The 25,514-nt window shown below is 40.4% G+C and overlaps 1 long non-coding RNA gene across 1 annotated transcript; it reads right to left on the reverse strand.

Moving 5' to 3' along the window:
* Positions 1-11,503: 11,503 nt before the first annotated feature.
* Positions 11,504-12,259, reverse strand: LOC125768805 (uncharacterized). The gene is made up of 2 exons (XR_007418967.1): positions 12,158-12,259; positions 11,504-11,893 (listed from the first exon to the last, which is right to left on the reverse strand). It is a non-coding gene; the product is annotated as an uncharacterized LOC125768805 (long non-coding RNA).
* Positions 12,260-25,514: the final 13,255 nt, after the last annotated feature.

The raw sequence follows: 25,514 nt of genomic DNA on the forward strand, positions 1-25,514 counted from the left end.
GACAGGATTTGAAGTTTAATTGATATGAAGATCATACATAGTTCTGTTGTCAGTGTATGTAGCAATACCGCACTGATATGCGTATGGACAAGAAGCCTCTCGAAGGATAATATAGGCACTCCATATCCTACTACGATTCAATACCTCCACCTCGTACAGAATGGTAACATATCACTCAAAATACCTGAACTTGGGTGTACGGGGAAACACAACCCCTTGGGAAGATGGGTTATATGTCTAAATTGAGCAGAGGGGGACAATCAGCGTCTGTTCTCCATATCAGGAGCGGTTGGATGTCCTTTCTGTTCTAGCATCCTACGGGACTTTAAACAGCTAGGAGGCGTAGGCCTTCCGACGAGACAGGGGGTTGGGGGAGAGGCCTTGCAAGCCACCCTCAATACCAATACCAGCATCGGAAAGTAACCAAGATATTTCGAATCGGATTAACAGATACAGACCCACGCGCCGAAACAAGGACAACGATTGGAAATTCGGGATATGGAACTGCAGATCCCTCACAGCACCCGGAAGTACCCGCATTCTTTCGGACGAGGTGAGGGCCCGCGGCTTCGGTATAGTAGCACTTCAGGAGGTGCGCTGGAAAGGCGTTATGGAGCGCTCCTACCGCAGTGATTGCATGATCTACCAGAGCGGTGGTGAAAAGCATGAACTCGGTACGGCGTTCCTGGTCATAGGTGCGATGCAAAATCGAGTGATTGGATGGTGGCCGATCAACAAACGAATGTGCAGGATGAGGGTTCGTGGAAGGTTCTTCAACCTGAGCATTATTAACGTGCATAGTCCGCACCTTGGAAGCACCGATGACGATAAAGAGATATTTTATACGCAGTTGAAGAGGGAATACGACCGCTGCCCACAACACGAGGTCAAGATCGTAATCGGAGACATTAAATCTCACGTCGGACGGGAGAAGGCATACAAACCCACCATAGGAAGTTTCAGCGCCCACCAGCTGACGAACGACAATGGGTTTCGCCTAATAAACTTCGCCTCCTCCAAGCACATGACCTTTCGCTGCACCGTCTTCCATCACGCGCCTCACTTCAGGTACACTACAGCAAGAGATCACCACAGCAGACATATTCCCAGATTAAGCACGTTTTCATCGATGGAAAGCTCTTCTCCGATATTATCGACGTGCGTACGTACAGGGGAGCAAACGTCGACTCAGAGCATTTCCTCATTATTGTTAAGCTACGCCAGAAACTGTTCGTAGCCAATAAGCTGCGCTATCAACCCACCCCAAGGTTCAACATAGATCGGTTGAGGCAAGCTGATGTGGCGAGGGACTTCGCGACCTCGCTTGGCGAAGCGTTGCCGGAGGATAGCAGCCTTGAGGAGATGTCCCTCAATGACCATTGGCGTATGATGGTCAATTCATCTGAGGTTCTGACCGTGACAAAACACGACTCGGATGCAGATTATCAGTTAACGGTTACTATTTCGAGCTGGTAGAGGAATTCTGCTACATTGGTACGATCGTAACTTCGGACAACAGCATGAGCAGTGAAATCCAAAGGCGCATTGTTCAGGGAAATCGTACCTACTACGGACTCCACAAACTCCTGTGATCCAGAAGACTTCAGCAACACACAAAATGTACGATATATTGCACACTGATACGTCCGGTCGAGTCCTCTACGGGTACGAGTCCTGGACTCTGCTTAAGCAGGATGCCAATACACTCGCCATTTTCGAACGGCGGATGCCATGGACTATCTTTGGCTGTGTGTGCGAGCAGGGCGTGTGGAGAAGAGCAATGAATCTCGAGCTAGATGAGCTGTTTGGCGGTGCAGATATCCTGACGGTTGTCAAAGCCGGAAGGATACGATGGCTGGTGCACGTTATGAGGATGCCGGACTCATGCCCCGCCAGGAAGGTGCTCATCAGCCATCCTTTCGACACGAGGCGAAGAGGAGCACTTCGAGCTCGTTGGCTGGATCAGGTGGAATCAAACCTGTCGGAAATCGGATGCAGCCGTGGATGGAGGACTGCAGCCCTGGACCGAGTTTCCTGGAAACGGATTGGTGACCTGGCCATGTCTTCGCGACGTGCTCAACCCTGAGCAAGCCACAAAGAAGAAGAACCTAGAAAACCACAACTCATTTTTTTTGTTCTGAAACAGTAGAAACGGATTGAAAACACTTGAAACCAAACCACATCTGCATCTCAGTAGAAAAATTGTAAAATCTAATCAAATTTTCCAAATATTTTCTTCCTCCCTTCTATTTTGTAAGTCAAATATTCTTCTTTTTTGTGATATAAAATATTCACGACAGTTTACTATCCTACGATCGTAGAATCATTCCAGTTGGATTCATAAATAAGCGTCACAAAAATTAATTATACATTCTAGTATCAAAAACTATTTTGGTCGCATACCAACAAAACTTTCCACTAAATATCGGTTGGAATGAGTTAATTAAACAGCATCATACATACAGTGTGATGCTGGTTTCCAGTAAAAACCATCCATATTGCATCGATAGTGCAGTTGCAAAATGTAATTGCCACAAACTAAACCAAAAAAAAAGACATATCATTAGCGAACGAACGCAATACGCTTGCAGCGCGAATATAAAATTACAAACGCCAGCAAGCAGGATATAAAATTTCAATTTCCATTTCCCATCCGAACGTTGCAATAGTACAAACCCAGAATGTACCACATTTGCAGCGGGAAATGAAAATTGAACACACGAGAAAAAAAAACAAACAAACACAACCATAAATCCCTCACACATCCCGTTGATGGTTGATGATTTCGTTGCTCGTAGCACGTGTAATGAATATTCACTCACGCTTGCTGCTGCATCGATTGCTTTACACTATATTTATGTATATACACCCGTGTGGGGCTTCGTTCGTTCGCCATGCTGTCAGCTTTTCCCGCTCACCGGTAACCAAAACTCCTGGAATCCGGAATCAACATCAGACATAAGACGTGGCGACCGTCAAGCGCATTTCGGTGGAAAGATTTATTTCTTTCTTCCATCTGCCAGTACGGATTTGCCACACACACACACACACACACACACGCCGTGCTTAGCCATGTATCACACCCACAAATACACATCCCGCAGCTCATGTTACAAACGTATAGCGAATTTCTTCATCCCGTGCTCACGCCACATTGCCTTGCTGATACGGAATTTGAATACATCAGAATAATATTACGCGCGACATTCATAATGTGAAATATATAGCTGTCATAATTTCCCGCGCGCGTACTGCTGACTGATAAGGAAAGTGCTGCGCTGAGGCGCTTTTCCATCACCCGAGCGTTTTTTTTTTTTTGCTTTTATTTTTTTTCGATTTTTTTTCCTTTTTTGGTCTTTTATTTTTATCCCCATTTTGTTTCGACTTTTGAGAGCGGTATGGTCCACCATCCACCAAGTTGTTGAACTTTTTCGGTTGTATTTTTACTCCAAGCCGTTCATTTGATCCTTTCGTGTTGATTCCATCTCACGGCGGTACAAATCCGAACGTTCTTGAAGGAAAAGGAACCAAACAATTGCAACAAAAAATACAACCCCGCAGCAATTTCTTAACCAGCACGCACAAAGGTAACAGTTTTTTTCATTTGTCTTTCTTTACCTTTCTTCTTCTAAGAAAAAAAAATTGGGTGCCATGTTTGTTTTTCCCCTGCTCCAAAGCATACCTGTAACGCGTACTACTGTATGGGTGTGTAATGACGTCGTACGGTGGAGTTTTTGTCTTCCCTTCATAAAACAAAACGCAACAACAACCAAAAGAAAAAAACACGTTCCACATTATAGTCATTGAAGTGAAACGATGTCTCGAGTGTGATCCAAGCGTGAAGAGTAAGCAAAGAGTAAATTCTTTACCCTTCAGTCGCTATTTACACGTTCGTTTTACCATTCGGTATTCCCCTCATTTTTTCTGTTTCTAAGGCCCGACGGAAGTTGTTAATTAGGCAATGTTTAATGACGGATTTGTGTTGCCATTTTTTCTACACTTTGTGTTTTTTTTATGTTGCAGAGAAAAACAAAATTTCTTTTTCTTTCACCCACCAGTCTTCCACCAACCGTCGGCGTAATGGGATGCGAATGTATTGTAAAAAGGAATAATCATTCGTAAGAGGATGAGTTAAACTTGCCAACATACTGGTTAGGTGCGCGGCACAACGCGAACGTACACACTTTAATGAGATGCTTAAGATGTTGCACAACGTGTGCTTTTTGGTACTAATTATTCCCACCACATCCGCCATACATCTGCACATTTGCCGGAAAACGGATCTGAATTAGCATTCATTTGAGTAAAATGTTACAATGATTAACTGTTTGGGTTTTAGTGTGAAGCGTTATCATTTCCTTCTTGGAAGGAATACATTAAATGAGATAATACGAGTTCTAAAGTATATAATTGCAGTGTTGTTTAACCTTTTAATTTTGATTAGTTTTTAATATTTTTAACCATTTTGATTCCTTTTTATAGTTTGTAAAGTGCTATTAGATGCTTATTTGTTTGTTTAACAGGTAAATATTTTATTTAGTCTAAGCCTCCTGTTTTTACTCTTGAAAAAACAAAATTTTAGTAAAAATAATACTTTTTCTATCATAATATTCACAATTTTATGCAGGGTTCTCTAGTTGACGTGAGAAAGTTGGAAACAATACTGGATTCTTTTCAAATTGAAATGCAATGTGTAAAAGTAAACTTGAAATGTTTCCTGCGTTTCGGATCTTTCTTTCTTGAACTATAATAACATTCAAATATTATTTTTACACAGTACACAGTGGTGAAATTCATGTTGTTCGGCTGTTTTATTATTTTTACAGAACATTCGAATTTAAGAAGTAAAAATAATGTTTGAAATATCTTCAAGATGTTCAATACATCTGTTCAATACATGAATTGATAATAATATATAATCCTACCCATTTCATGCAGTTTGTTAAAAAAATTAATTAGACAGCCACGATTAAACCCAAATAGCCAAATTATCTTAAGCAGCTAATTTGAGCACGCTAAAGATCGCTTCTCTAATACGACTTTTGCAGTAGATAAACAGCTTCAAAGTTCGCCGTACTTTTAACCGACCCTTAAGCAGCCTGAACGTCAAAATGTTAAAGAAAGTATTTATGCAAGTTTTATTTTCACGCAAGATTATGTTATTATTATTATTGTTAATGTTATTATATTATTATATTACAAAAAACCAAAGAAAATGTGAAAAAATGACTCATTTCTGCTTGGAGTTGCATTTATACATCCTCCAGACATCAGTCACAATCACAATATTTTCTTTGAATGTCGAAAGATGCCGTTTAACATCGTTGAAACTGTGGACGCTTGAGGGCATAAGGAACTGTTAGCAGTTAGCAGTCAAGGCAAAACTTATCATTTGAGGTAAAATAAACGACACAAGAAACGTTTACACTAACGCACAGAAGACGACAGCGCTTTCATTTGATCGCGTTTACGTTAAATTTCCACCGATTTTTTTTCCACCGGAAAACATTGCATTATTAAAGTTCACTTTTCGGAGCACATGGCGTCGTTTTGCGATGCAGACATTTGACAGATTAGCGATGGGATTGTAAACAAAATGCCATCGAGTACCGTGTGCTTCTTGTTGAACCTTGTAGTTCCATTGTGAACCACTAACCGACCAATAACAAGCCCCATAGTTCCATCGAGTACCGTGTGCTTATTGATGGACCTTATAGTTCCATAACGAACCATTAACCGACCACTAACAAGCTCCATAGTTCCATCGAGTACGGTGTGCAGTTTAAACGACCCCAAGGTTCGGGCAAGGTTCGTTTTTTCGTTAAGCAGCCTGCAAGCAGCGTTATGGTTGCATTTTTATTAATTTGGCTACTTGGGAAAGCTTTCCTAGTGATTGTGAGCTGATTTTTTTTTTCACAGAAGTGAAGGTAGAAACCTTTTATAGCTAGAGAAAGATACATAAACAGATTACACATGTCCCTCTTAATATTTTGCTGCTTGTCAAAAAAAGCTTTAAAAATGTCTCCACATTAATCAATTGAAACCTCTGTAATTGGCTTGATGTTGTCTCAAATGATATAAAAATTATATATTGTGTAAAATGGCTTAAAAATTAATGTGGGAAAAAACCCAAGACAAGCAAATTGTAATAATGTGTTTTTATTTAATTCTTATGTTTAAGGCTTCAATTTATCTACAATAATTTTCTTAAGAGTTTGTGCGCTAACTCTGACCTAATTGTAACTATTCCTTAACCTTAGCTAACAATTTCCATTTACCCAACCACGCACTATCAATCATCGCACTTAATTGTATAATAACGTAACAGAAGCTTACCGTCCATCTCTACTCGCCATTTGCCAAAGGTAGCCCACCGCCGGCGGTCATAATTTTCCGCGTGAGAAACTTCCCATTACACTTCCATTCCGAACCATGCGGCAAAACATAATTCGATAAAATTATGTGTGAACTTTTTTTTGTTTATTTCACCCATAAACCATCCTCCTGTCTTCTGTCCCCCAGCTAACACCTGCCAGTTTTTTGTGCGTACCTAACTAACGCATTGAATGACAGGTTTATTTCCCTTTAATTGTGGCCGAAGTCGTAGTGTGTTTCCATAGTTTTTACTTCATCGACTACCAGCGGTTCATTTTCACATCGACGAAGCACCTTTAGAAATAACTCCCGGGAAGTCGTCCTATACTTGCCAACTTTGAATCGTTTTCGATACATTTTATTACGACGTAGCCCTCACGCAAGTCTCCACCTTCCCCATCGGAGGCCATTTTCTTCCAACCGGGAGAATCGTTTAAAATTCGCTACCGGCACGCAAATTTCAAATTTACTCCACACCAGAGGCGTTTTGCGTTCGGTCGTTTTGGCTTTTTTTTTGGATATGGGTTTGGGGGGGGGGGGGGGGGGGAAGGAGGGAGGGACAAGCAAATCGGAATTGGAACCGGAAGTGCTTTTTGCGGTTGGTCTAAAATGGAACGGTCCAAATCGGTAACGGGCAATGTGATGGAAATGGATTCTTTTCTCAGCCCAGGTGAGAAAATGGCATACCGGTGCTGGAAGCTAATTATAACTTTATTACTTTTTACTCCTTTTTGCTATACTTCTTGGTGAGGTGGTTTTTTGGGGTAATGATTTTCCATGTTGGCATCGTTACGTTTTGTTTGACCGATTCTGGTTTTGATTGGCGCGTTCATGTCTGTGGGCAATGTATAAAACTCGTCCTGAAGAAACCAGTGAACGATTTCGCCTGGAAAAAGCGCGGGGATTTCGGAAAGGAAAGGTTTGGTAGATCTATTACTACCGCTAGGCTGACATTAAACGAAACGCGGTGTTATGGTTCGACCATAAATGAAAGCCGTCAATCTGGTAATCAACTCGATCAGCTAAGAAAGTTTTCCTTGAGGGATATTAAGTCGTGCTACACATTCATAACAATATATTCCCATAACACTTTTGGAACTATAATAATTTATATTGGCACTTTCTTTTGAGGATAGTACCGTAAAAGCTATTCAATTAACGATTTATAACTATATTTGACAAATCAAACTCACCATTTATGGACAAAAGGAAGCGAAAACTGTACATTGCTTTTAGACAAAATAAATTTGCTTACTATCATGGTATGAATTCTGCCAATTTTGTTCTACAAGCTTCTTATAAGGAAGTCCGAGAATTTTGGCCGGTTCCTCAGATATTTTTTAATTTATCCCACAGTTTATTGTCAGATGTAAACAATTTTGTTTAATTTGTCTCATAGCTTAATAAAGACTTGCCAGATAGTTTTGAACTCGTCCGTAGGTTTGTTAGCTGTTTCTCAATGACTTTTTAAAAGTTTTTCGATTTTCTTCTTTATGGAGCAAACTCTTCGAATAAAAAATTTCCAGCACACGGATTGTCCCTGATAGGCTGTATGAATGTCATGATGAAATCATATAAAAATTAAGGTGTATGTAAAAAATCATTTTAACAATGTTTGAAGTGGAAAAAGACTAGCAATAACTTGAGTAAATAAATTTTCCAACGATTTGGTTTCAAACACCGACATATCTGTATGTTTCTAAAAAAGAATTGATATTTAAATGTCATGTCGGACATCTCGGAACGGATTCAAATATGTATATTTGGGATCTTGCCATTTAATCCTGGGAAACTGTCAAAAATCTTTAGAATATCCTGTAACTTTAATTATATAAATAATTATTATAAATAAACTCGTACAGTGGAATATGAAAATTAAAATAAAAACTACATTATATCTCAAGAAAATTGGTTATTATTAATGTAATGGTAATCTGTTCTAATTCATACTTTTAATTCCATCAAACTTTTATTTTTCTATTTCTGTAATCAATGTATTTTATTCTACCATGTCGTTATATCTTCCATGGTGGGATACGTGTTACCATGCGTTCATTTCAGACCAAACTTATAATACACTTTCTGCCATTCAATGCGTCATGATTTCGTCGTTCCGACAACCGTCCAAAACATAATACATCAGCCCAATACCAACCAACCTCTTCGTTTGGTAGACCTTTCGTGTTATTTTCTATGCTTCTAATTTCAGAAATCATTCTCACCACCGTATCGATCACCACCAGAAGCGCCCACGTGCCACAAAGCCCTAACGAGCCGCTAGACTAGGCCTGGCTCAAGCACATACAAGCACACTTTTCCGCTCGAATGGTGCTGATTAGAAAATAAAAGAAGTGTTTTGATGTCCGTGAAATGTAAGCAAACGAACCGAAGTGCTGTAGTCTAACTTTGATTTTTCCGAGTACTGTCGTATTTCCACTGATTGTGCTCTATTGTTGGATGCCTTTTAACGTTTGCACTACTGGGAAAGTATATGTTTGATAATTAGTTTTGGAAAATCTCAATAATGGCTCAGCTTTACAGAATCGAAACTTTAACTAAATGTTGTTTAAATTCGTCGTATTATTTTACACTCACTACTAGTAAAGACGGATTTAAAAAACCTAATGAACCTTCAGCGCCTACTCTAGGAAAAAGCTCTATTAGCTAATCTTGTTGTACTGCAACTATCAGTTTTCGACGCCGGTACAGCCCCGTTTGCCAGTAACTAGTGATGCACTCTATTTCATCAACCACACCAGTTGTTTAAGTGAATTTTTCGAAGCAATAAATGAAAGCAACGGAAAGAGAAACCCAAATCAAGCGCCTAAGCTCGATCAATGGAGACGCCTGGTGGTTTATACAACGTCTGCAAAAATCTCGTTTCTTGTTCTTCATCTACTAAATGTGCAGTATGCAATGCAACAACACTGTAGTCTGTAGGTGTGTGTTTGAATTAAAGAAGACAAAAACTTTCACTAAGAAATTAATTAAATTTCTTTCGAACCGAAAACCCCAAACCATCCTCTAGTTGCACCTAATCCAACAGGAAAAACGTAATAAAAGCAAACATAACCACAATCAAGCCACGAGATGTTGGATTTAATTTTTGCCCCAAAATCTTTACCTTATCGCGTAAAAGGGATGGTTTAGATTTTTTTTGCGCTCAGTTGCTCTATTAAGCAGTGCAATTTCTTTTATCCGAGTTCGTTATACTTTCATTCTCACATTGTTTTTGAGTGGCTAAAGTTCATTCTGCTGCTAGCAGGGTACTTTTCCTGCATCTTGTATTATCTACTGTATTAATTAAAAGTCTCTTCCATCACAATAGCCATATTTCGAGAAATAGATAAATTGAGAGAAATTGTGATCGAGCCGCTTGGGATAATAATAAAATATAACAAAAACTAATATTGATTAAAATGAATTTATTTGCCCTGAAAAAAAAAAACTCAAACGAAATAGCGTTTGAAGAAAAATTGAAAAAAATAACAATTTTTTATAAAAATTTGTAAACGTATGTTTTTTTACGTTAAATAACGTAGCAAGTTCCATAAACCAGTATACCGTCAGTAAAATAAATAGTTTTTTGGACCTAAACTGGATGAGATGTAGATAATATTTCGAGTTATTTATTTATCGCATTATCAATCGCATCTAATTGCGAAAGCTGGATTTAATCAACCAATTACAAACAATTTCATGGTATTTCCCTTTTTTATGCAACACATCCACCACTTACCAAGGTTCGTATATTTTAAACCTCAATTACTCTTCTCTCTGGCTCTCTCTGTCCATTTCCCCCGGATTTTTTTTTCTGATTGAAGCTTTTGGTTCAGGAAGGTGGTATAATGTGTAAGAGTTTTAGGAAACAAAAAACCACAAATAAACTTACTCACACACACACACACACAAAAACACAAAGCAACCGAAAGCCACCGAAAGCCAAACACGAAAATCACAATTCAATTCCGTAGGGGACAGTTTTAATTAAAACGTCAAGCAACATAATCAGCGACAGCCTTTGCTGAGAAGCGCCTTGGAAAGTCCCGCACCACGGTACGCTCGGTCAGGTCCTTGAACAACAGTTTCACCGATAGCCGCTGTCCACAAAACGGTACTCCAACAGGCCACAAATGTTCCATTCCTGCGCGGGTTTTGATTCCCTCACCAGTGCCTCGGTCCGAGCTAAAGCTTACTTTTTTAAGGGTACTATTTATTTATTTCATCGCCAGGGCGCGTATTATTTTTTCGCTCCATTTTTTGCTACTGATTGTACTGTACGCTACTACACTTGTTATTACTGTTCGGTTGAATTTTTACCTTACCTATTTTGTGTTGTTTAACTTTTCCCTTCCTTCGCTGCCAGCTGAGACGATGAACCATCGCATGGCAATGACAGGAGCAAAATTCAACCGAAATCACAGGAAAACACCATCCGCGGAATGGACGATGGTTCGTGCGAGGCAGTTGGCAGCGAAACACGCCAACCAAAGAATTAAAATCAAGAATTACACCAACAACATACCGAAGCGAACCGAAGAAATGCAAGGGGGAAGCCCACACACACCCACAACATTGGTACGAAAATTAAACATCAGCTTTTGCTGGACAAGAAGGTCTACGCGCTGTCTGCTGGTACTGTAAGTGGGCTAAAATGAACGGTGGTTTGTGATTTTTTGCATTATTCGTTCATATTTCTTTCGAAAGTGTCTTGCGCGTCTTGAGCAAAAGAAAACCTTCCCCCTTGCTCGTCAAACGCCTTTCCCCCTCTCATCCCTTTCACCCAGGGGAATTGAATGAGAAACTTTCCAAATTAGCATAAAACAAACATTTGAATGGACGGAAATAAAAACGCTGACACAAATCATGGCGCAAGGCAATCGGAGCGCGTAGAAATCATCGTCAGCGTCGAATGCAATTAAAAATTTTTATCTTCAAAACCACCAACCGCCAACCAACCTTCCACCACTATAGGGAATCTAGCGAAACCAGCTGACACTCGGAACTCGGCTTCGCAAGATGCAGGAGACAAGAAGTATGCACGCGGGCAATAATATCACAGCGTCCATCTCGACTGATTTTACTGCTGCTTGGTGTACATACATTTTTTTTGTGCACAATCTTTGCAACTGCAACAATCGAACTCTATTACCATTTTGATTGCATTCGACCACTAGCGCAGGGCTGGCCAATTGGTCTGTACGTGGCAGAATGCACAGTGAGATGTAAAGATGGTGAAGTTTATTGAAATTTATTTCCGTTTCCCTTCTTTCTCCTCCGGTGTGATCATGAAGTGAAAGATATGGTTGAGTAAAATTCATCCTTCGATGAAACAAAATGTACGATAAACGTTTATGTTGTTTGCTTATCTAACATGTTAAATTAATTTTATTTCAGAAGATATTATAAAGATGATTTTTTTTTAATAAATGTGTTTGATATCTCCAGACTTCCTACCCGTACACGAAAACAACTTAGTATGGAATACTGTACTAAAAATAATTAACCTATCATAAACCTAAATCTTAGGATCCAATCGGGGCGGCCCGATGGTGCATGTGATAAACGGCGCCAGTCCACACCGGCCGGACCGGGTTCAAATCCCATCCGGACCGTCCCCCCGTAGCAAGGACTGACAATCCGGCTACGTGGTAAAATAAGTCTAGTAAGCCAGAAATGGCCGGCGTGATCTGTAAGGTCGTTAAAGCCAAGAAGAAGAAGAAGCCAGAAATGGCCGGCGTGACCTGTAAGGTCGTTAAAAGCCAAGAAGAGAGAGAGAAACCTAAATCTTCGATCGATTGGATCACTTCGCAAGAAGCAAACACCCGACTAAAGGCGAGGCCTTAAGAATTGGGTTGTGGTTCAATACGATGAAGATAAAGTAAGTACCTGTTAACCGGAGCCAGACAGTGTACCGTGATAGCGCTCCGGACTATGAAGCAGTGTATAGATCGATCGGAACCTCGGTACGATCGTATTTTTGGACAACAACAGAAGTAGCGAAATCCGGACGCACATTGTTATGCTGAAACCTGCTACAGGCTCTTTAAGCTCTTATGATCCAGAAGACTCCATTAACATACGATATGCAGCATATACCGTACTCTGACATGTCTCTTCATCTTTTGTGGCCCCGAATCTTTCACATTGCTGGCGGAGAACACCATCGTCATTTTTGAGCGTTGAGTCCTATGGACTATCATCGGCGATGTTTGTGAGCAAGAGGAATGGAAAAGGAAAATAAACAACGAACTAACTGAGTGGTTTGATAGTGCAGACATCCTGATGGTGGTTGAACAACTGATGAGGATGCCGGTATTATTCCCCATCCAGGAAGGTGTTTTTCGCCACGCATCGTTGTGAAGTACAGCGAGCTCGAAGGCTGGAACAAGTGAAGTAAAACTTGCATGGGATCGCCAGGTTGTAAGTGACAAAAACAAAACAAATTGTACAAACACCACACAACAAATAACGAAAGGAACAGAAGGATACAAAAGAAAGAAAAAGTAGAGAAAAGGAATTAGAGAAATATATAAATATAATAGAAATATATACTCGCCCAATTATCAATTATTACTTATGTTTACGCTTTGCACGCGCAACACTGTTTTGACAGTCAACGCATTATTTTTCGCGTTGATATTTTCACCGGGGTAACGGTAACGCTACCGTCACATAGTTTAGTTGTGTTAGTGCAAGGACCGTTTAGGGCCAAGAACCATTGTAAAATCACAGCACTTGCAATAAAAGACGTACGCCGAACGGTCAAGCGAGAAACCGCGCTCAACATTAATTTTCACCGTTCCGAAAGAAAACTAAAATTCACAACGTAGGGATCGATCGCGAACATTTGGTGCCGTGACCAGGATTGCTTTTCTTTCGGAGTGAAATTAATTTGGTTTCTCGAGCTTGCCATTGCTGCGTCTTGAAAATTGTGCGATTTACGTGGAAGATGGACACTTGAACAATTCGTGTAAATTCGTTCTGTCCAGTGATTGTGTTTGATTGTAACGTGTTTGAACACAGTGTCGCGTAGTTTTGAACTTGATTGTTGAGTTTCGATTGTTGTGAAGAGTCACGTCGTAAAGCTGTTACGATTTCTGTGTTAGATTCCGTCCGCGCGAATTTTGTACCATCGGTATTGTGACCGGCCATCGCGATACACTTGCGCGTCAGTATCATGGCTGCAACAGCTGATCTTCGTTCCCGAAGGATGGCGTTGGAGGAGAGAATTCAACGCATTCATGGATTTTGCGCCAATAGTGTTCCGGCAAGGGACGTGGAGAAAGTGATGATGCATGTTGCTGAAATCGAAGAGTTAGCAGAAGAATACGACCTTGTACAGCAGCTGATAGAAAATGGAGTTACACTTCAGGAACGCGCCTTCGAAGACACTTTGCGAGCAGTTATGGAGGACACCATAATGTCCGTTAGAGCAAGCTTGCAAGCTTTGCTACTACCAAAGCGTCATGTAGCAGCATCGTCGACCCATGTTGCGTGTTGCTCCGAAGTAAGGTTGCCAACAATGTCTTTGCTAAAATATGAAAAATCTGTTCCTTTTAGTAACCAGCCTGCAAGAGAAGTAACTCACCCGAGTGTTGTGCGACACGTATCTCCGTACCTTTCGTTCTGCTCATCGATAGCGAGCAGTCCAAAATGGTGTCTGTATTGCCAGCACGAACAACTTACTTATGCTTTATTAAATTTCTCCAACCAACTCTAACCCTCATCTAACCTTATTGATAAATGCGTGTGTTACATCATTGCGTGAGATATGAAGATATGATGCTTGTGAATGGGTGATGCACCTACATAAGTGAAACAATTCCCACGCATTCAACAAGGAAGAATCATAGACAAATTTCGACGTTACCAGATTTATAGATGTACATCTAGAAACGTCCGCAATGGCCTTACCAGTACATAGGACCCCTGGTACATAAGACTGACTATCTTCCGATACGGAGATTTAAAAATTAAGAAATGTCATAAATGACAGTCATCGAGTAGTAGTGCCACAGGAGAAGAGATCCAATAACAAATTATTAAACATGGATCGAGAATTCATGGTAATAAAAGCACGATCTACAAAGCTGCTCATCAAACCAAAGTTCAAGAAGAGATCAAGCAAAGGGATCATCCAAAATGATTCGTTTTCCAAACATTGTACTGATTTTGTTAAAAAAGGGTCAGTGGGGAACGAAAAAGTTCTTGCGTATTCCTACGCCTCTTTAGGCATCGCACCTTCTCAACACCAAGAATTCCTCAAGATAATTTAACTCATAGTAGCGATATTGAACGCAAATTTTTTAAAACATTCATTTTTTCCACTTTGTTAACATTCTTTTTCTGGTATTTGTTTTAATATTATTCGATTTTCTTGCAATTTGTTCACAGAAAAATAATACTGAAACAAAGCACGCTAAAGCCAGTTTTCTTCAACATTTCACCTTATGATATTGAGTTTCGTACCATACCATTGAATGATGAGATCCAACATGTAAAACTTGTGCCTATGTAATGATAGGCTGATGGCGATGAGTTGCTTCATTCATCCAGCCGCAGTAACTTAATCCTATTTCAAAGGCCATTTTCAATATCAAACTCATGGAAATGGAAACAGTCACCAGCATATTCTTTACATATTTATTGTTTTATCGTCCATAAATAATAACAGTCATGATTCAAATTTGTTTTTTTTTTATTTATTTCTTTACTACTACTTTTTTACAGAGAAAATAATCAATGCAATCGAAAATTAAACAATGATAACAGATTTTTGCATTGTTTCGTGAAACAATAATTGAATAGTTTTATTTTTTATAAATATAATTTCTAACTATTCAATTATCCCTGGTGTAGCATGTGTCGACAGGAGGCTTTTTTTGTAACAATTCAGCCCGAATGAATCTTGTTACTGAACAGCAAACGAAGCAATGCAGCAGCTCAACATTGAGCGCAAATTAATATCTCCGTCTTTCATCACTTGTCGGTTTTTGGCAACAAGAATCCAGCACGAGTGAGTGCTTTTGGCAAAAGATTAAACCATGAACGAAACAAACGAAAAAAAAAAACAAATTCCACGAGTGTTTCGAGAAAACAAAAAACGAAAAAAAACTCGATTCCTCCATCATAAAGCCCGGTACTGATGCTACTGCACCACACCGAGCACACGATGAAGAAGATTTATCTCGCAACAAAACCGTTTCTCACTTCATATATCTTTCCCGAGCTGGCTGTTCCCTTACCACGTGTCGGACGGTTCTTTAATTCCTTTCCAGCCGGGAAACGGTGGTTTCTTTGCTTTTAAAACTTTTTTTTTGTTCGGCGAGTATTTGACTTTTTATTTTCGCTTTTTGCCCACCCTTAGTCCTAGTTCTCCCGGTTTGGAGGGGGGAATTCAGTGTAACGGAAACCTTCAACACCACCTGCGAGGAAAGAAGTCTCTATTGCACGTCCCAGGAGCATTTCTTCGGAGTCACATTCAACGGTAAAGCCACCTGCAATGGACGGGCCCAAACTCGGACGCCGAAAGCTGGGACTGATCTGGGCTAAGAAAATGGCAAGAATATAAACAAAAAAAAACCCCAACACAAAACCATTGACGGGCGTGTGTTCTGAGTGTGAGGCATTATGTCGATTTGTTTGTATTGTTTTTTTTTCATTTTGTGTGTTGCTTTACGTTTTGTTCAATGTACTTTTTTCTGCTATATGTTACAGCAGCCCATGCAGCAAACAGTAAAAAGTAGCACAAACAAACATGAAAGTATCAGCTTTTTCTTGCAAATGCCTTACGATCGGTACGGTACGGTATAAAAGCGTAAAAGAAATAATAGAAACAGAAGCATAGAAGCAACCAACCCCAAGTTGGTTCCCATTCCCAGGCAACTGGCGCTCAAACTAAGAACGCGCTGTAACTTTCGATAATAGTCGTAAGAAAGGAGGTAGAAATAAAAAAATGAAGCAACAGCAAAAAGGAAAAAAAACACATAAAATTTCTATGCTAGAAACAGAAGACTATCTAATTGTTCGGAATTAATTCATACCAGCCAAGCCGTACGGAAGGCTGTACTGGATTTTGTACGAAGCGATGCTTTGTTTCTTCTACCAGGGTGGTTTTGTGTTTCTGTTTTCTTTTTTTTATATGTTTCTTTCACTCCTACCACATTTTTCAGCTCCACCATAGAAATCCACTGTTATTTTGTGTTTTTGTATGTTTACTCTCATTCCCTCTCTCTCTCTTTCTTTCTCTCTCTCGCTTTGTCTTTCCCTTTTTCCCTCACATTGGTGGAAGGCTTTTATCGAAATGAAGCAAACATTTTTCACGTGACGCGGCTTAGCGAAAGAAAATATACTGCTTTTCCCTTCCCCATTTTTCGGCCAAGCTTAAGCGGCCGGTTTTGCTTTTTTCTTCTTTGTGCGCCGGAAGCTTTGCCAGCTTTTGATGCTAATAATTTTGCGTATCATGCACACTTGAATAAACATTGCCAGTATGAAGAGGGAGGGATGAAAGGCAGTTCGTGGGCAGAGTGGAAATGATGCGGTTTCAATAGGTGATGTATGGGATGCTGTTGTTTTGCTTACAGTCACGTTGAAGTGTAATTAAAGCTTTATTACGAGTGAAGAAATTACTTTGTGGTAGCTAATTAATTGTTTCATTAAATAAAAGCATTTGCACAGACAAGTACATTGCATTGGGTGTTTTAGGCGGAGGGTTTACAATAATAAAAACAGCATTTTTTATTAAATAAACTTTAAATAAAGGTGGTTCATTCAACGTAACGCAAAAATTAAAAAAATAAACCCCTTCTTCCTACCGTAACAAAACGTAACGCAGGAAGCATCCTCCGTCTATTATTTTCGTAACAGCATCCCTAATCCTCCCACGCCCTTCCCATCCACCAAATAAAAAAAATACTTGTAGCAAATATTGACATGCTAACGGGCATGCTTGATACTTTTCCAGAATGGATTCAGGAAATCAAATTTTTTTTCCCAATTTGACCCTTTTGCTTTTGCACAAAGATCAATTGTAATCAAATCTCTTTTTATATATCCAAATAAAGATCGAAATGAGTTGTAATAGCTTTTGTTAATCAATCAGGAGCTCTAGAGTGAGCTTTTCTAAAATGGTGGTAATTAACACTAAAACTATCGAAAAAGTCATATTGACTTGAGAAACTCCATTTTCTTCACATTAATTTTTGGGGGATAAACAATTCTAAATTCATAAGATCAATAAGTTCATACAAAAATGTTTACATTTCTATTCTGTATTGCAAACTCCTAAAAATATTAAAATATAAGCAAGCTGTAAGATGTTCTTTATAAACTACGAAATAGTATTTTAAAAAACCCTTAAAACGTTTGATAGTTCTATTTTTAATTTAAATTAATTTGTCATTAAAAAAATAAAATATATTAATTCAATTAATTAAAATTAATTAAAATTAAAGAACAAATAACCTATTAGACCTACAAAGCTTTATAAACCTGAATCAGCAACCTCAACATGAACAAACATGAGCTTCAACAACAAAACAAAATACCAAAGTGCATGCAAAGCCATATGAATTATTAATGCTAAAGCTGAACATGATAAGAACTCGCACTTAGTACATCCCGTTGAATGTTTAATGTATACTTACGCTATACAATTTCTCGTGAAATCGATTTCAGCTTCACGACACAAAACAAGAAGTCAAACAAGGGAAGAAAAAGTCACTTAAAGTGAGTTAATAAATCGTCCGATAAGCTACCAGCCGTACCGAAATGCAACAATAACATTAAAAGCACTTATAATGGTTCCACTTTTGACCCAACTAATGCTGGACGGGGACGGATCATTCTTGCTCCCGTCTATCGTTGAACCACACACACTCACGAAATCTTTAAATCCTCACACCACACACAACCTTTTTTTTGCGGTGCAATGACTTCGTAAAAAAAGCAACGAAACTACACCGTACTAATGCCATCGGCTGCACCGTACAGTCAGAGACAATTTTCAGCTGAATAACGCTTCCAGCTCATCGTTGTGGCGCTTATACGGTGTGATCGTACCATAACCATTGCTGACGCGGAAGGATGATCCCGATTGCTAGTGATGGGTGACACTGTTAAAAATCGTATCGGAGAAGATCTTTATCGGGCGGGCTTAATGTGCACTGCTTCGGTACGGTGTCTGCTTCAAACATACATCGGGTTTTTGCAAGGGTAAAATTTCGAAACTGAGGGAGTTTTTTTTTTTCAAAATGCTGGAATGAAATGTGGGAAGAATGTGGGGAAGCTTCCTTCGTTTTACCCACCGGTTATGTTCCACTCACACTGACGATCAGCAAGGCAATTGCTGCTGGCACATTGTTGGAATGTGTTGACCCATGGATGGCACACTGCCAGCACGAAGGAAAGGAGAACACTTGCCGATTTCAAAGATAAAGCTTCATTTTGGAGGTTCGTTTCGGGAAAAAACGGGGACGAAAAGTGAACCAAAAATCTGACATCATCCCATTCCTCGTACAGGAAATTTCGTTTTTCTTTTTTTTTTTGTTGTACACAGGCCCGTCAGTTTGGTATGGTTGCCGGCTTCCGGATGAGTGGATCCACATACACATTCAGGGTGGCAACCGAATTTAACGCAAAATGCAACAAACGGCTTCTCTGCACAGTTGTAGACAACACGCTAGCAGAAAAAAACAAATTAATTGTTTGCATTTTTCAAGCAAGATATACGCAAACGGAAGGTGTTTAAAAATCAATATATTTTTCATAAAATAACTTCGAAAATTAAAAATGTCTAACAAATACAGCAACAAGAGATACAGTGCAAAATGTTAACTGATCTCAGTACAAAAACACAAGTGTTTTTATATTTAAGTGTTTTTTCTCTTATTTTTCTTCTTATTCGCTTCCTTTTTATTCTTCTTTTTATTTTTTTTCTATGGCTCGAGATAGATTATATTCTTCTATGTTATTAGTTATTATAGCCAAGAATATTAGCATACTTTGTTTTTTTTTATGTTGTTTTCTTTTCGTTAACTTACTTTTTTATTAATTTAATCAGACATCTGACTCTGAAACCAAATTTTTTTGAATTCCCATTTTTTACAATTTGTAATTTTCTTTATGATGCTTATTAAAATAAAATTAAAAGTATGTGTTTAAATTAACAATAATTATTTTCACGCCAACATTATATGAAACTTGCGGTGCGAAGGGAATACGGACAGTAAAATATGGTTAAAAAAAACCTCTAAAATTATATTTAAAAATGAACCAGAATATTAGAAGAACTATTTCATATAGATACCTGCACTATGAGTTTGCTCTTGACTGTCGAGTAGATCAGACGTGTTTTCTATCAGCAAGAGTACAAGTCATCACAAACACAAATAAAATAAAACAAGACGAGCCATGGAGGCAACAGCAGTTAGGCCCATTAGGGACAAAACCTTCAAGATCGTGTACGAAGGGATCCCAAAACGCCCTTCTCGATCAGAAGTGATCGACTTTATAGTCGATACACTGAAGGCCGGGGAGATCGTGACACGGATACAGATGTGCACGTCTACTGCGGTTGTATTCGTGGAAACGGAGACGCTTGCGCAGGCGCAGAAAGTGGTGCAGGAGCACCAGGGAAAGCACTTCCTGCAGATCGACGGGACGGCTTACCCACTGCCGATTCTGTTGGAGGACGGAGCGACGGAGATGCGGCTGCACGAGCTTCCCCCCTACGTTACCGAAGCCGAAATCAAAGCAGCGCTTGCTTGCTTTGGTGAAGTGCTTTCGGTAACAGAAACCGAATATGGACCGGAGAGTAAGGTTCCGGGAATAAAGACTGGCATACGCCTCGTCAAAATTATTCTCGGCACATCAACACTGCAGCTCGGACCAACAATTTTGGTAGGAAAGGAGCGTACCACCGTTACCTACAGTGGACAAAATCCTTACTGCCGATACTGCTTAATGCCTGAGCACACGGGCATGGGATGCATGCAGAGCAAGCGAAGCTTGGTAAAGCAGGGGGCATCCTACGCAGGAGTGACGAAGGCGGCTCCAACAGCACCAACACAAAAAACCAAACCAAAGCCTCTAACATCATCTAAAACACCGGTAGCACTACCAGTGAAAGCGCCAACACCGAAGGCACCGGCGACAGCACAGAAGGCTCCGGCCGTAGCACCGAAGGCTTCGACTGCAGCACCGATGGCTCCGACAGAGACACCGAGGGCTCCGGCCGTGTCAGCGAAGGCTACGAGTGCAGCACCGGTGGCTCTGAGCACCGCACCAACACCAACAAACCGTGCAGTGGAGAGTGAGAACGCACTCTCTACGCATGCTTTCAAAGTGCCTCGAGCTCCCTCTCCCATCCCTTCTTCCTCAAAGCCAGATCCTGATATCAAAGGTAAGCGCAAAAACGATGACGAAACGGATAGCGATGCGTCTAACGCGTCGATCGGAGGAACGGTTAAGCGCAAGCCTGGCCGTCCACCGAAAAATCCGAAAACACTAACACAAACAGACATACACATTGGGGAGTAATTGGTTTATTTGCAATGGATACATACGCTAGCTATGTTTTTGCTTCAATTAATTTGAATGCAATATCTAGTGCAACTAAACTAAATGCTCTTCGCACATTCTTGTGTACTATCGACGCCGACATCATATTTCTACAAGAAGTCTACGATGTCAACATTTCACTTCCCGGTTACAATGTGATTGCGAATGTGGGTGTTGAGAAACGTGGAACAGCGATCGCTTTGCGGGAACGCCTAAAATTTTCTCACGTCGAGCGCAGTTTAGACTCGCGTGTAATTTGCGTTCGGCTTGAGAATTCTACCACACTCTGTAATGTTTATGCTCCTTCTGGTAGCCAGCGTTGGTCAGAGCGAGAGGATTTTTTCAACCGCACGTTAGCGTACTACCTTCGGAATGCATCTCAGCATGTCATTCTTGCGGGGGATTTCAACTGTGTGTTGAATCCAAAGGACGCGACGGGCGAGAGAAACATCAGCTTTGCTCTGAGGAACGCAATAAACAGTATAGGGATGTGTGATAGCTGGGAGGCACTCAGAGGCAACGATGTAGAGTTTTCCTATATCACACGTGGTTCGGGTTCTCGCATCGATCGTTGTTATGTGTCATCTACACTAAAGACACACTTACGAACGACTGACTTACACGTACTGGCCTTTTCTGATCATAAAGCTCTGACGGTTCGAGTCTGCCTGCCAACCGATAACTGCTCGAGATCTCGTAGCAACGGTTACTGGCAACTCAGGCCACACATATTGACTGAAGAAAATATAGAGGAGTTCAGAAGTAGGTGGATCGTATGGACAAGACAAAGGAGGAATTTCGGTTCCTGGATGGATTGGTGGATTCACTTCGCCAAACCGAAAATTAAGTCGTTCTTTCGCTGGAAGACGAATCAAAAATACTCCGCGTTCCGCCTGCGACAGGACATTCTCTATAGAGTGCTTAAAAACTCTTACGATAACTATCTGACAAATCCTGATGAGCTAATAACGATAAACCGTGTGAAGGGGAAGATCCTCTCACTTCAGAGACTTTTCTCTGAAGATTTCACACGGATAAACGAGACACGAGTTGCTGGTGAAAGTATCACTACGTTTCAGTTAGAGGAACGTAGACGGACTCGAACCGTGATTGACAAACTGATGTCTGATGATGGCGGAGTGATTGATCATGAAGAGGAAATCAGACAACACATTCACACATACTACACACAATTATACACTGACGAAGACTTACCGACGGACGATGCGTTTACCTGTAATCCAATCATTCCAGAGGATTGTAGTACCAACAATAACTGCATGGATGAGATCTCACCCGATGAGATCCTCGATGCAGTTAAAAAGTCTGCGTCGCGAAAGTCTCCTGGTCCTGATGGGATCCCGAAGGAATTTTATCATCGTGCATACGAGATAATCCATAGGGAACTACATCTCATATTGAATGAGGCTCTTGAAGGCAAGTTTCCGCGAAACTTTGTTGATGGTGTCATAGTTCTTGTGAAGAAGAAAGGAGGCACGGGCACCGTATCTTGTTTTCGACCCATATCCCTCCTTAATACTGATTATAAGCTACTGTCGAGAATTGTCAAACTGCGTCTTGATATGATTATCAAGAAGTGGGGGATAATATCGACAGCGCAAAAATGTAGCAACAAACCTTGCAACATTTTTCAAGCTATACTCTCTGTTAAGGAGCGGGTGGTTGATCTCAAGAGTAAGCGAAAGCATGGCAAGCTCGTGTCTTTTGATTTGTCACAGGCCTTTGACAGGGTCAATAGAAGTTTTTTGTGGCGCACTATGTCTTCAATGGGCTTTAATCCAGGATTAGTGGGGTTTTTGCGTACGATTGGTGAACAATCCTCTTCCCGCATCCTTGTAAATGGACATCTTTCCGCTTCCTTTCCTATCCACCGTTCCGTCAGACAGGGCGATCCCTTATCCATGCACCTGTTTGTCCTCTACCTAAATCCTCTCATCACCAGATTAGAAGGCATTTGTTGCGATCAGGACGACCTGGTCAACGCATATGCCGACGACATCTCGGTGGTGACAACTTCCCTTTCCAAACTCGAGCAAGTGAAAGCAGCATTTGAAGCGTTTGGCAGAACCGCTGGGGCTAAACTGAACGTGGAAAAAACAACAGCACTGGACATCGGACACACAGCGCAAAACACCACAATAGATATTCCATGGCTGCAAACTGTGGAACGTCTTCGCCTGCTCGGGATATTGTTCACCAATAATATACGGGAGGCTATGGGCCACAACTGGGAGAACGTGATCCAACATTTCCGTCACCTGATCCGGCTTCATCGTGTTAGAGACCTCAATTTGGTGCAGAAGGTTGTGCTCTTAAACACATTTCTTTTGCCCAAACTATGGTTCGTTGCATCGGTTTGTGGCGCCCGATCAATGGACATAGCCTTGGTCTCTAGCACCATTGGATCCTTTCTCTGGGATGGCACTGGAGGATTACGGGTTCCACTTCAACAACTAGCGCTGCCAAAACGTCGGGGTGGACTTAACCTCCATATTCCGGCTGTTAATACGGTCGCACTGCTGGTGAACCGATACGTTGCCGAAAGGGAAAGTCTTAGGGTTGGGTCACTACACATATCGTGTGCTAGTAACCCCCCAAATATAGCCTCCATTTCGACAACGTATCCTTGCCTGAGAACGGTGATCCAGCATTTAGCGACATTCCCAAATCAGACCATCATCACCACCAAAACCCTTCGACGGATTATGGTTGGGAGGCTTCCGGATGCAAAAGTAGTCGTGGAGTCACCTTCCGTAAGTTGGCGATGGGTTTGGAAGAATATAGGCAACCACCAACTGTCCTCTGTCCAGCGAAGCACTTTGTATTTGCTGGTCAACAACAAAATCGCCCACGGACTGCTAATGCAGAGGATGGATCGAGCGTCTTCGGCATGCTCAGTATGCTCCCAGGTAGAGACCCTGGAGCACAAATTCGCATTGTGTCCTAGGGTATCTTATCCGTGGAGCATACTATTGCAAAAAATGGCAGTCATCGTTCCGGACAATTCCCTAAACTTCCTTTCCCTCCTCTTACCTGTCCTAAGTAACATTAGTTCAAGTAAGAGGACTCTCATCCTACGTTTGTTTGCAAATTATGTCATCCACATTGTTGGAAACAACAATGCTGTGATTGATATAACAATCCTTAAATGTTCTTTGTAATCCCTGTACGTCATCCCTTTATGTTTTCTATACATTGTCGAAACTAGTATGTAAGTTGTTTTTAATAAACACTTTTTATAAAAAAAAAAAATGTCAGGCATGGTAAAAGAATGTAATAATTTTCTGCTAATAACTTTTGCTATCGCACTTTATTCATATCAAAACTATTAAATGATTAGTTTCCATTTAAATTTCATGTCAAAATGCCAACTTCAAATCAAGATATGTTTTACAGAGCTCCAAAGAAGTGCCAATAAATACTTCAACTTATATTTATATTTTTTATTTTTAGTTTTCCATAACCCTTAAGTATGTTTTGTTATACTAACCAAAGCCTCAAAAAAGACTGTTTTGTTGGTTATAAATGAACAATTTTTCCTTGAAGTATGCATAACATTATTATTAAAAAGTGTTTACACTTTATGTTTAATTTATTAAGTTTACATTTAATTAAATTATTTTAAATTTGATTTGTTTTTCAGTCTTCCAAAGTATTTTAATTCACATATAATGTTTAATCCAAAACTCAAATGTCAAAATATCTCTTTACATTATTGAACAAATTGTAATTTTTATTTAACAAACTATAAATTGAACCTTTATGTTTTTTACACTAAAAAACACACATCATCGATAGACCTGTGCCACACTGTAACTACATTCGCTTTCCGTCGCCCACAACGGCCAGTGTGACGTGTCCGGTTTTGCTCAATATTACTTTTACGCCGTCGTCTCGATGGTCGGTAATTTAAAAGCGTATTTCGGTGACAGTGCAGAAAAGTGTGGACGAAGTGTGGTCCAGCCACAGATTACCGAGCAATGGCGGGTATGTGACCAATAAACGGATCGGCCGGTGATTCACGGTCGCCTCGCCCGTAGGGAAACCCATAACGGTGAGAAGGTCTGAAGCGTTTGGGCAGCAGCCTGGATTCCGGTTATGTGTTATTTATTTTACTGTATTATACGCCTGAAATTTATGTGAAACATATGGAAATTCTCTTTACGAGAGAGAAAAAAAAACGCACCGAAGGGAAAGAAAGGAATTGCAAGGATGTGGAGCACACACCAATGTAACTGGTGTTTCCATTTTCCCTAACGGGGCAGTAAGCGGGAAACCTGCTGTAGGTCATATGTAAGCAGGATTTCTGCCTGCTTCCTACAGTTTGCCGAAAATGTTTGGTCCGCTTTTGTCAGCCTGTGATCTTGCACTGTGTTTTTCCCACTTTCTCCCATGCTGTAACCCATTCGGATTCATTAAAGCCCACTGTTTGGGGTGATGGGGGATAGGTCCCTCAGTAACGCATGACATTTCCAATCGAAAACGAAAAGATTCCCTTTTTTCTTTTCGTTACGCTGCAAAACGAGAACGTTAAGGCCGGCCTGGCAGTGAGGTGA

The sequence above is a fragment of the Anopheles funestus genome, chromosome 3RL (genome assembly GCF_943734845.2).
Source record: "Anopheles funestus chromosome 3RL, idAnoFuneDA-416_04, whole genome shotgun sequence".
In the NCBI taxonomy this organism is placed as follows: Eukaryota; Metazoa; Arthropoda; class Insecta; order Diptera; family Culicidae; genus Anopheles; species Anopheles funestus.